Here is a 13,887-nt window from a genome sequence, read left to right on the forward strand (position 1 = left end):
ATATATGTATATTTTTTTGAAATTACAAATAATGTTGCATGAACAACCTAGTACATGAATAGTTTTTAAATTGTTGGACGTGTACCTTCAGGGTAAATTCCTAGGAGTGGGACGATTTTGTCAGAGTGACTGTATCCTGGTTTGTTACATATTGCCAAATTCCTCTGCATAGGAGTTGTATCTTTTTTTTTTTAAGTTTATTTACCTATTTTGAGAGAGAGAGAACGAGTGTGGGAGGGGCAGAGACGGGGACAGAGGATCCCAAGTGGGCTCCATGCTAACAGCAGAGAGCCTAGCCTGATGGGGGGGATCACAAACTGTGAGATCATGACCTGAGCCAAAGTTGGACACTTAACTGACTGAGCCATCCAGATGCCCCTCAATTGTACCATTTTTCATTCTCATTGGCAATAGATAAGTGCCTGTTTCATCAGCAGAAAATATTGTCAGGATTTTGAATTTTTGCCCATCTGATGGGGGAGAAATGCTATCTTAGTATGATTTTAATTTGCCTTTCCCTTATTATGAATGAGGTTGAACATTTGTTCCTGTTTCAGGATCAGTTTTGTATCTTTCTGCTGTTGTTAATTTTGCCCATTCTTCTGGAGGATTTTTGATCCTTTTCCCTCAACTGAAAAAACCATTGATATATTAGAGATTTTGATCCCTTATCTGTGGGATTGTGATGTAAATCTGTTCTATAAATGTGTCATTTGATTTTTGATTTTGTTGATTTGTTTGTCCTGCGAAACCTTAAATTTTTTAAGTAATTAAATGTATCAATCTTTTATTTTATTGCATCTTCATTTGGAGACATAATTAGAAAGATTTTCCCCATGCACAGGTTGTAGAAGGTAGTGCCCGTGTTTTCTTCTAGTACTCGTGTTTCAGGTTTGGCATTCGGATCTCTGCCCCATTTGGAGTCCGTGATACCTTTTCCCAAGTGGCTGTTTGGGTTATCTAAGGATGGATAACAAACCACCCTGAAATTTAGTGGCTTAAAATAAGATTTGTTTTATTAGCTTCCACAGTTCTGTGTGTAGATTTGACTCAGCTGGGCAGTTTTGCTATTTTTGCTTGGGTCCTCCTGTATGGTTGCAGTGCTGGGCGGCTGGGGCTGGAGTTGTTTAAAAAGGCTTGATTTGGTGGTGCCTGAGTGGCTCAGTCAGTTAAGCGTTGGACTCTTGATTTCAGCTCAGGTCGTGATCTCACCGTTAGTGAGTTCTGAGCCCCCAGTCGGGCTCCACACTGGTAGTGCAGACCCTGCTTGGGATTCTCTCTCTCCCTCTCTCTGCCCCTCCCCTGCTCTCTCTCTCTCAAAATAAATAAATACAGCTTTAAAAAAAAGGCTTGATTTGGATACTGGGAAGGCCTCTCTCCTTCCACATGTAGTTCTAGGTCCTCTTCTCTCCATGGGGCCTCTTCATTTGGTCTTTTCAGTAGGGGAGCTGGATTGCTTCTTTGTCTTTTCTTCCTTTTTCTTCTCTCTATCTCTCTTTCTCTCTTTTTAAAAGTAATCTCTCCGCCCAATGTGTGGTTCGAACTCAAGACCTGGACATTGAGTCACATGCTCTTCCCACTGAGCCAGCCGGGTGCCCTTCTTCTCCTTTTAAATGTTTTATTGTGATAGCTTTCAAATGCCATAAAATTCACCTATTTAAAGTTCACACGGTTCAGTGGTTTTCAGTACAGAGTCGTACAAACCCATCACCACAATCTAATTTTAGAGTATTTTTAGCATCCCAGAAAGAAACCCTATACTCATTAGCAGTCATTTCTCATTCTGCGGCAGGCTTCATGCCTGTTCCGGCCCCAGACAACCACTGATCCACTTTCTGTCCATATGAATTTGTCTATTTTGGGTATTTCATATAAATGGAATCATACAATATGTGGTCTTTTTTGACCAGCTTCTTTCACTTGGCATAACGCGTTCAAGGTTCATCCGTGTTGTACTGTGTCTCAGAACTTCATTCCTTTTTATATACAAATAATAGTCTGCTACATGGTGATCTCCCAGTTTGCTTACCCAGTCATCTGCTGGTGGACATTTAGATTGTTTCGACATTGTGGCTGTTATGAGTATCTTTGTTCAAGTTTTTGTGTGGATGTATGTTTTGATTTCTTTTTTTTAAATTTTCTTTTAATGTTTATTTATTTTTGAAGGAGAGAGAGAGAGACAGGACATGAGCTGGGGAGGGGCAGAGAGAGAGGGAGACAGAATCTGAAGCAGGCTCCAGGCTCCAGGTTCCAGGTTCCCAGCCCGACGCAGGGCTCACACTCATGAGCCGTGTGAACATGACCTGAGCTGAAGTCGGACACTTAACCGACTGAGCCACGCAGGCACCCCTGGGTGTTTTGATTTCTTGAGTCTATACGAAGAGTGGAATTACTGGATCTTATCTTTAGCCTTTTCAGGAATTGCCACGGTGTTTTCCACGATGGTTGCACCACTTTTTGGATTTCGTCGAAAGCTTTATTTATCATTTAGGGTGAAATCACATGTTTTTCTCGTTAGACCCGTTCAAATGGTGCATTATATGAACGGATTATTTAATAGTGACATATCCTCGCATTTCCAGCATAATCTCAAATAAGTTATTTCTTGATGACCTCTCTCTGAGGTTCAGTTTTGCTATCTGTAAATTGCAGATAATACTAGTATTTACTCTCATAGGGTTGTGAAGAGTTAATGAGGTAATGAATGTAAAGTGCCCGTCACCGTGGTCAGCATAGAATAAATGCTCAATAAATATTAGCTATGTATTACCATCTGTGGGTAGATTCCCCCCAATCCAGGACATTTCCCAGCCACAAAGTCTGAGTTTGTGCAGAGAAATTTTCTGTGAGGCACAGTGCACTTAGTAGTTAACAGCTGTGATATTTGTAATATTGAAAGAGGACTTCAACTAACTCCATTTTGACCTCAGTCTGTACTTTCTAATTGATTAAGTTCTTCTTTGTGGCTTATCTTTTAACTCAGGCAAAAGACCCTGTGGGCAAGGCATCCCTTGATAGGAAACTAAACTACCCCCTCCAGCAGTTAAGTACCGCACTGAACCAGCAAGACCCTGCATGACTGACCCCAAGACAATGGCCGACCTGACCTTTACTGCCCGCCTGCACATTCCCACCGACCTTTGCCCCACATTTTCCTCATATAAACCTGGAAGTGTTTTCGGCACTTTGGAGACAGTCTTTGAGACTCTAGTCCACAGTCTTCCCGGTGCTGGCCTTGCTGAAATAAATTCCTTTCTTGTTTCACCACTGCTGGTCTCTCTGCCTTTGGATTTTGTCAGCAGAAGAGTGGCCAAACCTGGTCTGTTTGGGACCCCTGGAGCCATGCGCTCTTGCACACCTGCACCAGAACATAACCAGAAATTTATACTTGGTCTTTATCCCCAGTTCCTGGGATAGAGCTCCTAAAAAGCTTTGTAAATTCCCTGAGTGATGGGGGTGGCAGGAGAGTCTTTTGTTATTTATAATAAGCCCCATCCAACCACAGCTGAGTTATGCTAATGAGGTGACACCTGCAGGGCGGAGGCTGCAAACCCCAGAAGCTGACCATGTGATCAGAGGGTCAGAATTTTCAGCCCCACTCGTGACCTCCAGGAGCCCGGGGGCTGGAAACTGAGTTATCCACCAAAGGTCAATGACTTAATCAAGCATGCTTATGTAATGGAACCATAAAAACTCTAAATGAGCGGGTACAGAGAGATTCCGGGTTGGTGAATCCAGGCTCCAGGTTCCAGGAGGGTTCCAGGAGGGTGTCACACTCAGGACAGATCTGGACCTCACTCTACATCCCTCTTATGTGGTTATCCATTTGTATCTTTCATAATAAACCCTTAATAGTACCTAAAGTGTTTCCCCGAGCTCTGTGAGCTATCACAGCAAGTTCTTGAAATCGAGGGTTATGGGAACCTCTGATTTGTTGCCACATGGGCAGAAGTGTGGGTCACCTGGGGACCCTTTACTTGTGAGTGGCATCTGAGGTGGGGGGATGTCTTGTGGGACTGAGTACTTGACCTGGGTAGTGAGAGTTAGAATTGAATTGAATTATAGGACACCCAGTTGATATCCCCAGAGAACTGGAGAATTACTTGCTGTGGGAAACCCACACAATCTGGGGTCAGAAATATGGGGTGAAGGACTCGGGCACTGGAATTCAGTAGGCATGAGTTGGAATCCTGCGTTTACCACTACCAGCTCTGTGTCTTCGGGTGTGTTTTGCTTAACCCAGAGCTTCATTTTTGTCATCTGGAAAACAGCGGCATTAATGTCTGCTTCATTTGCTTGATGCATGAATTAACCAAAATCATTTATGCAAAGCACTTAACCCATAGCAATACCATACAGTGAGTCAGAACTTGAAGCAGGGGGAATGGTTAGTCTGACAAAAGAAGAATGTCATGAGGTGGCCATATCCTGACTCAGGAGGAACTGACTTGACCAGGATAACCCATCTCTTTTCTACTCTTCTCTCCTCTAAGAAATAGAATTAATGTTTCCTAACTACATGAAGCAGTGTGGTATGACAGAGGGAGCATTGGCCAGTGACGCTTGGATTCCAGTTTTGATTCTTCCAGGAATGGCTGCTTCCCCTTGGATGAATCACTCTCTAACTACATCAGTGCCTTTCAAAGTTTTGAGCACATCTCAAAACACATTTATTTTGCTGGTTCAGTGCAGTACATTAACCATGGTCTAATATTTATGTATCTGTATACATAACCAAAAAACCCTATCAGTGCTAACTTGACTGAGTTTCTTTGGCTCTGGTCCTCACAGAGAATTCCTGTCCTTCCAAGTTGGGAGTTGCTGAGCCTCTCGGCATGCTGGGAAGTTTATCTGGACAACTTCCAAGGGGAGGGTACAATCAGGCCAAACCCAGAAGCAGCCAGCTGTCATGGATTCTGCCTGGCTCATCGGCTCAAAGGAATGCCCAGGAGGCAGGGTGATGTCGGGGAAACAGGAAACGGGTCCCGGCCCAGGCCCAACACAGCCACCAGCTGTGTGACCTGCTCGGGATGTTTCTCCTTTCTGGACCTCAGTTTCCATCTCTGTTACTGGGATGTCTACAGATCCTATGACTCTGCAAGAAAGCAGAATTGCCATGTCTATCGGAGGCTGAGGCAGGAAGGTGGTTTCATGCTGCTGGCCAGTGACCAGGTGTGCGCCAGAAAAGTCTAGCTATGCGAAGCCGGACTGAACTCCCTCGGAGCAAGATGTCTCTACCTTTGGGTTTCTGCCCAGGCATAGAGCCTGGCACCTAAATCTTTGTTTAGCTGAACAAAGGGACTCTGGAATGAGGGTTCTTTGGTTTTGTTTTGTTTTGTTTTGTTTTTATATAGAGGGAGGGATTGTTTTGTTTTGTTCTGTTTTGTTTTAGCTCTGGCCTCCCAGATCCCACTGTGAGAGGCACCATGTTGGCTCATGGAAAGGATTGATTGTGAGTGCTTCAGCCAGTGGGACTGTGAACTCTGCCTTCTTAAGGAATTTAAAACAATTTAGAATTCTTTCTATTCAGAGGGAGTTGCGACCATGGGATGGTGCCCAAGTCAGGTGATAAGAGACAAGAGTGCTGGTTCCTTGGATCTGTGGGGCATTATAGCCCCTCCTCTCCTGTTAGAACCACCCCCATCTCCTGTCTGGGTGGGGAGGTGCGATAGGAAGCCCGGAGGGGGGAGAGAGAACTTCAGGGCTGAACTGGCAAATGGGGAAGGAGAGGTAGGAATGTGAGAAGGGAAAGGAGGGATTGAGAGAAGAGGGTGGGGGGAGAGAGGCAAAGGAAAAAGATTCATTGTAGCAATAGATTTTTTTTCTCCTGGGAATTTTCAAAGGCAAACAACCCCCTAAAACAAAAACCCACAAACCCCAAATATCTTCCCCTTCTTTTTCATAACAAGAGCCGGTGAGTTAGTGCACAGGGTGTTGAACAGGGCACCCAACCACTCATTTTGGGATCAATAAAAAGTTTAAGAGACTAACCATCAATGTAGAGGACCTTTCTAGGCTTCAGAATTAGGCAGCCCTAAAGAACAAAACAAAACAAAACAAAACAACAACAACAATTAGGCAACCCTCAGAAAAACACAACCACCAGTGCCAGGGCTCAGCAGGAAAAAATATGCCCTCAATTGGTTAACTCCTGTGTAACCCATGAGTTGTCAGTTGGCAGAAGCCTGGGCAGGAAACAGGGGTATTATGGACAGGCCCCTTCAAATGCCCTACCTGGTAGTAAATCCTCCCTGCCTCTCAGGGCTGCCAGGAGGAAGAGGCTTCCCCAGTATGCCCTCATGTCACACAAAAGAAAGTTTGGGATGGCTGTGGGATAAGCGAGTTACTGTGGCTCCTTTTTCTTGAGGGCAGTCCTGCCCCCTTCCCACCCTGCCCACTGTGGGGTGGGTGGAAAGACTGTGTCCTCGCCTCTGTGGGAGCTGCTAAGTCAGCTGTGAGGCCACACAGATTGGTGGAAGAAGCCCTCTCCCCCTGCCATGACTCAGTAGGGGCTATTTCACTGCTCCAAGGCTAGGCCAGGCCAGGAGAAACACACACACACACACACACACACACACACACGGGCGCGCGGGGGGCTCATCACTGAGCTCAGGTAGCCCAGCCTTGCAAGCCCAGAACCCAGGGCACAAAAACCTGAGGAGAAGGGTGTATTCCAGTCTCTCAGTGATTTGGGCATGGTGATTGTGTAGGGGAAGGGGCCCTGACAACACTCTGGACCCCAGGGCTGGTTGTTGACTCCAGGGGGCCACCCAGAAGAACTTCACTCTTCAGTCTTTTTCTGGGTCTCTGGTCTTTGCCACCTGTGTATGCGTTGGGAGAAGCTCATTACTTTTCATATTAGCATAAGGAAAGCTAATTAGAATGGTGAATCTACTGCAAAATAAATGGTGTGATGTGTTTATAAAGGAATGAATTATCTTTTGTTTGGAATTGCTCTGCCTGCTCTCCTTCCATTAGCAAAGCTTATGGTGAGCCAAGTGTGGACTAAATTTGTTGTTCCATAATGGAATAGTATGTGGGAAGGGCCAGAAGAGTGCAATAGACAATAGGCACAAATAAGGTTCAAGGAGGAAGAGGTCGTTTTAGGCAGATGTGTCCAGAAAAGATTTCTTTTTCTTTTTTTTTTTTTTTAATTTTTTTTTCAACGTTTATTTATTTTTGGGATAGAGAGAGACAGAGCATGAACGGGGGAGGGGCAGAGAGAGAGGGAGACACAGAATGGGAAACAGGCTCCAGGCTCTGAGCCATCAGCCCAGAGCCTGACGCAGGGCTCGAACTCACAGACCGCAAGATCGTGACCTGGCTGAAGTCAGACGCTTAACCGACTGCGCCACCCAGGCGCCCCATAGAAAAAAAGATTTCAGAGTTGAGTATTGAACTAGGCTTTGAGCCTGGGGTGATATTCTCTGATGTACTTCGTCAGGGACTCCTATTTCATTGTATAATTTACCAGAATTTAGTCAATCACTTCTCTATTGTAGAACATTTAAGTTATTTCCAGTTTTTGGTAAATAACACTGTAATGAACATCCTTTTTAAAAAAAAAATTTTAATGTTTATTTGTTTTTGAGAGAGAGAGAGCATGAGTCGGGGAGGGGCAGAGAGAGGGGGAGACACAGAATCCGAAGCAGGTTCCAGGCTCTGAGCTGTCAGCACAGAGCCTGACGCAGGGCTCGGACTCACGAACCATGAGATCATGATCTGAGCTGGAGTCAGACACTTAACTGACCGCATCACCCAAACACCCTAATGAACATCCTTATACATACATTTTTATGAATTTAACTTTTTAAAAGGATGTTTATCTTGAAAGGGAGTTGATGAATCAAGGGTATGCACAAATGTTTTAAATCATCATTTCCTTTTCTGATTACTGAATTAATATACACTCACTATAAAATATTCAAACACAACAGGGTATGGTTTTGAAAAATGAAAGTGTCCTGTAATCCCATGTCCCAGAAATATTTTCTGATAACAGTTGATATATATTTTTCTAACTTTTTCAATGAGACACCAACATATTGTAACAGACACATCTCCAAAGACTGACTTTCCATCACACTTAGAATTGACTCCAGAGCCTGGGCCTGGGTCCAGGTTGGCTGTGTGGCCCTATGTCCTATTACTCTCCTCCCCTTACTTGTCCCAGCTGCACAAGCCTCCTGGCTATTTCTAGGACCACCTAAATTTGCTACTATGACAGGCCTCATGGTGGCTGAGCTTCTGATTGGAATGTCCTTTCCTCAAATATTCACAAGATTCCTGCCCTCACTCTTTTCAGGATTCTGCTCAACTGTCACTATTTCAGAAGGGCCCTCCCTGACCACCCACCTAAAATAGCACATCTCATAACACTATTTGTTTTCTTTTCTTTCTTCTCCTTCTCCTTCTTCTCCTTCTCCTTTTTCTCCTCCTTCTCCATCTCTGTCTCCTTCTCCTTCTTCTTCTTCTTTTTTTTTTAGTAGGATCCATGCCCAACATGGGACTTGAACTCATGATCCTGAGATCAAGAGTCACATATCCTACTGAATGAGCCAGACAGGTGCCCCAAATGCTATTTCTTCATAGCACTTATCATCACCTGACATTTCATATATGTATAATTGGTTTATTGTCTGTCTTGAAAGCTCTCTAAATGCAAAGACATTGTCTTGGTCTTTGTACACCCCTAGCACCTGGAATAGACATTGGCACGTAGTAGATGCTCGATCTATGCATGTTGAATAATTGAATAAGATGAAACGAAACTATATCATTCTGAAACCTGCTTTTTTACTTAACAGTATATCAAGGACATCTTTTCATGTCAGTATATAAATCTTTTTAGTCTTTCTAAGGCTCTACAGTAGGATTGGAATTTATTTGCCCAATTCTCTCTTGATGGGTATTTGTGTTGCTTCCAATTTTTCAATATTATAGACAGTGTTACATTACACATCCTTGAATATATATCCTTCATGCTTTTAATGTTTTATATCCTTTATCTGAGGTGATGAAAAAACCCTACAGGCATGAATGTCTAGCATAACGTTGGAAATGCAGACTTGGTGCTCAGAGATATCCAGCATGTGGGTAGATTTGAGACTTCTTCACGCAGACCTGATCATTGAAGTCATAGGAATCAGTGAGAAAGAAGAAAATTGAGCAAAGCTCAGAGACATGAATCTTAAACAATGTCTGTATTTAGAAGGCAGAAGGAGAAGGGCAAGAAATTATTCATTCATTTGTCAAATATGTGTTGACTGGTACTTTCTAAAAGTCGGGAATACAACACGACATGTGTGACATAGACCTTGTCGCTACCTTCCTGTTGCTTAGAGTCCAATAGGGGGGGAAAGGGCACAGAGAACAACAAAAGTAATAAAAAAATCATCCTATGATGGATAGGACAGGATGGCACTGAAATACAGACTAGAGATTTCAAGGAAAGTGTTCTGGAAGTAACATTTAAACTGAGACTGGAGTAGGTAGCAGTTAGCTAGGTGAAGGGGTGGGCTTCTGAGTGGGGAAGGGTTTGAGGCTAGCAGTGGAGCACTTCTGAAGTCTAGGAGGTGTGAGGGACCATGGCATACCCAGGCCCTGGGAGAGAAGGTCTGTGTGGCAAGAGAGTTGAGATGGAGGAGGGTAGTAGGAAAAGATGGGATGGAGAGGTAGGCAGGAGCTCTCTGGGCCATGTTAAAGGGGTCGGCTTCTATTTTAAAGGCAACGAGGAATTTTAAGCAGGGAGGTCTTGTGATCAGAGTTACACTAGAAAATGACTCTGGCCATAGTGCAGACAATGGATCGAAGATGGGGTGGGATCAGGAGATGATCAAGACTGGAGGGACCTGCTGGGAATCAAAGGGGCGGGGATGTTGGCCTAAACTAGAGCAATGGTGTTGGGCATGAAGATCAGTGAATGGATTCCAGAGGCACCTCAGATGATTAGAAGGTATAATTGATAGGACTTGCTTATAAATTATATTAGGAGGAGAAGGAAAGTGAAGAATCAACAATAGTGAACAAAGATGATGAGCACTTTGTGGCTTGTATGACTGAGATAGGAAGAGGAGCTGGTCTGAAGGTGGGCTGAGGATAGGAATTTTAGCATTGGAAATACTGAATGTGAGATGTATGTGGAATAGCCAAGCAGACCAAGTAGACAAAAGAGAGATATCTGGGCTAGAGGCCAATTTATATGTCATCAGTATCCAGATAGAATCGATACCCCTGGCAACTGTCAAGTCCATGAGAGCAGGCACTCGTGTATCTTTAGGGCTTAGATCAGTGCCTACTTACAGTGGGTGCTCAATAAATACTTGTGGGGGTGCCTAGGTGGCTCAGTTGGTTGAGTGTCTGAGTCTTGGTTTTGCCTCAGGTCATGATTCCAGGGTCATGGGATGAGCTGAGTGTGGAGCCTGCTTAAGATTCTCTCTCTCCCCCTCTTGTCCCTTCTTTCCTGTGTGCACACCCTCTCTCTGTCTCTCAGATAAATAAAATGAAAAATAATTTTTAAATAAATAGTCGTGGAGTGAAGGAATAGGTGAGATCACTCAGGGAAACTGAGAAAAGAAGGAAGCCCAGGACAGAATCCAAAGGAGAGACTTGTCCATGGTGCAGAGAGGAAGCTGTCATGGGAGGGGGGATGCAGGAGGAGGAGGAAGTGGTGAACCATGTCAATGCTATCAAGAATAAGTCAAGGGGCCACAAAGGTCCAAGGGATTTTCACAACAAGGAGATCATTGGCAACCTTGGTGAGGTTTTTCTACTGACACACTGGAAACAAAGGTCTCATTTTGGAGGACTGAAGAGTGACCAAAAAGGATGTAAGAGAAGACAGTGGGCGCACACAACTCTTTTAGAAAGCTTCGCTGTAAACTAGGTATAAGAGGAAGTGAAAATAAGGCTATTTTTAAAAAAAGAGATGGAGACAGTGTTTTCGTGATGTTGAGAAAGAACAGTAGAGCAGAGGTTTAAGATTCAAGAACAAGTGAAGCTAATTGTTAGAGAGAGGTCCCTGAGAAGTGGGAAAAGATGGGATTTCCTTCAAGTTGGAGCAACTGCTGTGGGTCAAGGAAGAGACAAATGTTCCATTTTGACCAGGAAATTGATGGTTTTTCAGATCTGCAGGTGGGAAGTTGGGGGTATTTGTCTGATGGCTTCTAGTCTCTCTTGAAGCCACCAAACAATGGCAGGAATGGCTATAAAGGAAGGAGAAGCAGTCACAGGCAGAGAGAGGGCCACCAAGGAGACAGAGAAAGTCACCGGAGCACAGCACCACAGACAGGAGAACCTGAAGACGGATGAATCATTGGGTCTGGTAGATTGGAATTCATAATTGAGAACTTCTGGAAACTGACAGAAGGTGGACCCTCTACTACAAGGTTTAAAGAAATAAGCAGACATGTGGGAAGGGAAGGCAGCAGTTATATGTGACCAGAGAGAATCTGGAAGGGGAAGACAAGGGTGGAAGGGTACTAAAAGTCATTTGAATTTAATTCAAGATTGTAAAAAAAAAATATTTATTTATTTATTTTTGAATAAATAATTCAAATTCAAAATTTGAGAGAGAGCATGAGCATGAGCGGAGGAGAGGTGGAGGAGAGGCAGAGAGAGAGAATACCGAGCAGGTTCAGCACGGAGACCAGTGTGAGGCTCGAACTCATGAGCCATGAGATGATGACCTGAGATGAAATCAAGAGTCGGGTGCTTAACTGACTGAGCCACCCAGGCACCCCTGCATTTAATTCAAGATTAAAAAGAACACACACACACACACACACACACACACACACACACACACACACACAGGAAAGTGTGAAGACAGGGCAGGAGCCACTGGTGAAGGAGGGCTTGAAATGTTGGAGAAAGAACAAAAGGACAGATAAGCCAGACAGAGATGAAATCAAAAGTTTGACAGAGGAGTTAGCCCTCAAAATGTGGAGAAATCCTTCCTTTTGTGACAGGAAAGAAGCTGGAGAGGATTGGTACACAAGCAGAGAAACAAACTGAAGTGAAGCATGTTTTTGTAATTTGTAATAAGAAATATGTATTTGGAATTCATCCTGGTTCCTGGCATAGAGCTCTTAAAACCCTTGTAATTTCCTAAGTGATAAGAAAACTGGGAGCATTATCTGTTCTGATGAGGCAAGTCTGGGTGGTCTCCCGGGTGGGGGCTGGTCACCGGAAAGACCAAGCCCTGATTAGAAGCTTGGATTTTTAGCCCTATCCCTTGTCCTCCAGAGAGGGGAGACAGGCTAGAAACAGTTAATAATTGAGCATACCTATGTGAGGAAGCCTCCATAAAATCCCAATAGTATGGAGTCTGAAGGGCTTCTAAGCTGGCCAACACATCCATGCTAGGAGGGTGACACATCCCAACTCCATGAAGACAGAATCTCCTGCCCTCAGGACCCTCTCACATCTTGTGCCAAGTATCTCTTCATCTGGATGTTCATCTGTCTCCTTTAATAAACTGGTAAATGTAAGTAAGTGTTTCCCTGAGTTCTAGCAAATTAATCGAACCTGAAGAAGGGGTCTTTGGAAGCTCTGATTCATAGTGGTCACTAAGAAGCACAGGTTTTAACTGGCATCTGAAGGGGGGGCAGTCTTGTGAGATTGAGCCCTTACCTGATGTTATCTCCAGGTAGGTAGGGTCAGAATTGAGTTAAATTGTAGGATACTCTGCTGGTATCCAAGACTTGCTTGTTATTGTGGGGGAAAAAACCCACACATTTGGTGACCAGAAGTGTCAGACATGAAGTGTTCTGTGTAAAGTAGACTCACAGGGAAGAAAGACATAGTAGAAGAATTGGATTTTTCCTTTTATACCTACCTAGCTCAGTGAAATCCCAAAGTCCTAGTAGGTGTGTGTGTGTGTGTGTGTGTGTGTGTGTGTGTGTGTGTATGGAAACCAGTTCTAAAGTGTATAAGAAAGCAAAGAATCTAGAATAACCAAAACAATATTGGAAAAGAAGAACAAAATGAGGGAACTCAAGCTGTCTTTGTTCAAAACTTACTTACTTTAAAGCTACAGTAATTGAGAAGCTAGGGTATTGGGGTAAGGATAGGTATATACATCAAAACTAAAAGAAGGTCTAGCAAAAGACCTATATTTTTATGGCTAAGTAATTTTTGACAGTATGGCCAACTCACTTCTATGGGACGATAGGCTTTTCAACAGATGATGCTGTGACAGTTCGATTTCCATACTAAAAACATGGACTTTGGGGCACTTGGGTGGCTCAGTTGGTTAAGCATCCAACTTTGACTCAGGTCATGATCTCACATCTTGTAGGTTCGAGCCCTGCATCGGGCTCTGTACTGTCTCCCTCTCCCTCTCCCTCACTGCCCCTCCCCCACTTGTGCTCTGTCTCTCTCTCTCAAAAATAAATAAATATTTAAAAATTAAAAAAAAAAAACCATGAACTTTGACCAGCACTTCACACCATACATAAACATTAATTTGAGAGAAATCATAGACCTAAATGTAAAAGATAAGCCATAAAGCTTCTAGAAGGATAAATAGGAGAATATCTTCACAATCTCTGAGTAGTCAAAGATGTTTTTGGACAGCTTACAGAAAACAATAGCTATAAAAGAAAAATATCAATCTATTAGATCATATCAAAATTAAAAATTTCTGCGCCCTTGAGAAAAATGACTAGGTAGACCACAGACTGGGAGAAAGTATTGCAAAACAAAGAATGTTATCAATAAAGTATAAAACATTTCTGAAACTTAATAAGAACAGTAACCCAATTAAAGAGAATGGGCAGATACTTCATATAAGAAGATATACAAATGGCTGGTAAGCACATCAAAAAGGGCTCACTGTCACTAGTCAGCAGGGAAATACAAATTAAAACAAATTAAACACACCCA

At 43.4% G+C, this 13,887-nt stretch overlaps 1 long non-coding RNA gene across 4 annotated transcripts in view; it reads left to right on the forward strand.

Moving 5' to 3' along the window:
* The window catches only part of LOC121031912 (uncharacterized), a 43,526-nt gene extending 40,257 nt beyond the window's left edge, over window positions 1-3,269 (forward strand). For all 4 annotated transcript variants that reach the window (XR_005790965.1, XR_005790966.1, XR_005790967.1 and 1 more), the window contains one exon: window positions 2,984-3,269. This is a non-coding gene — a long non-coding RNA (uncharacterized LOC121031912). The remainder of the gene's footprint in view (window positions 1-2,983) is intronic.
* Window positions 3,270-13,887: the final 10,618 nt, after the last annotated feature.

This window comes from Herpailurus yagouaroundi, unplaced genomic scaffold (assembly GCF_014898765.1).
Source record: "Herpailurus yagouaroundi ecotype Mexico unplaced genomic scaffold, PumYag 141, whole genome shotgun sequence".
Lineage (NCBI taxonomy): Eukaryota > Metazoa > Chordata > Mammalia > Carnivora > Felidae > Herpailurus > Herpailurus yagouaroundi.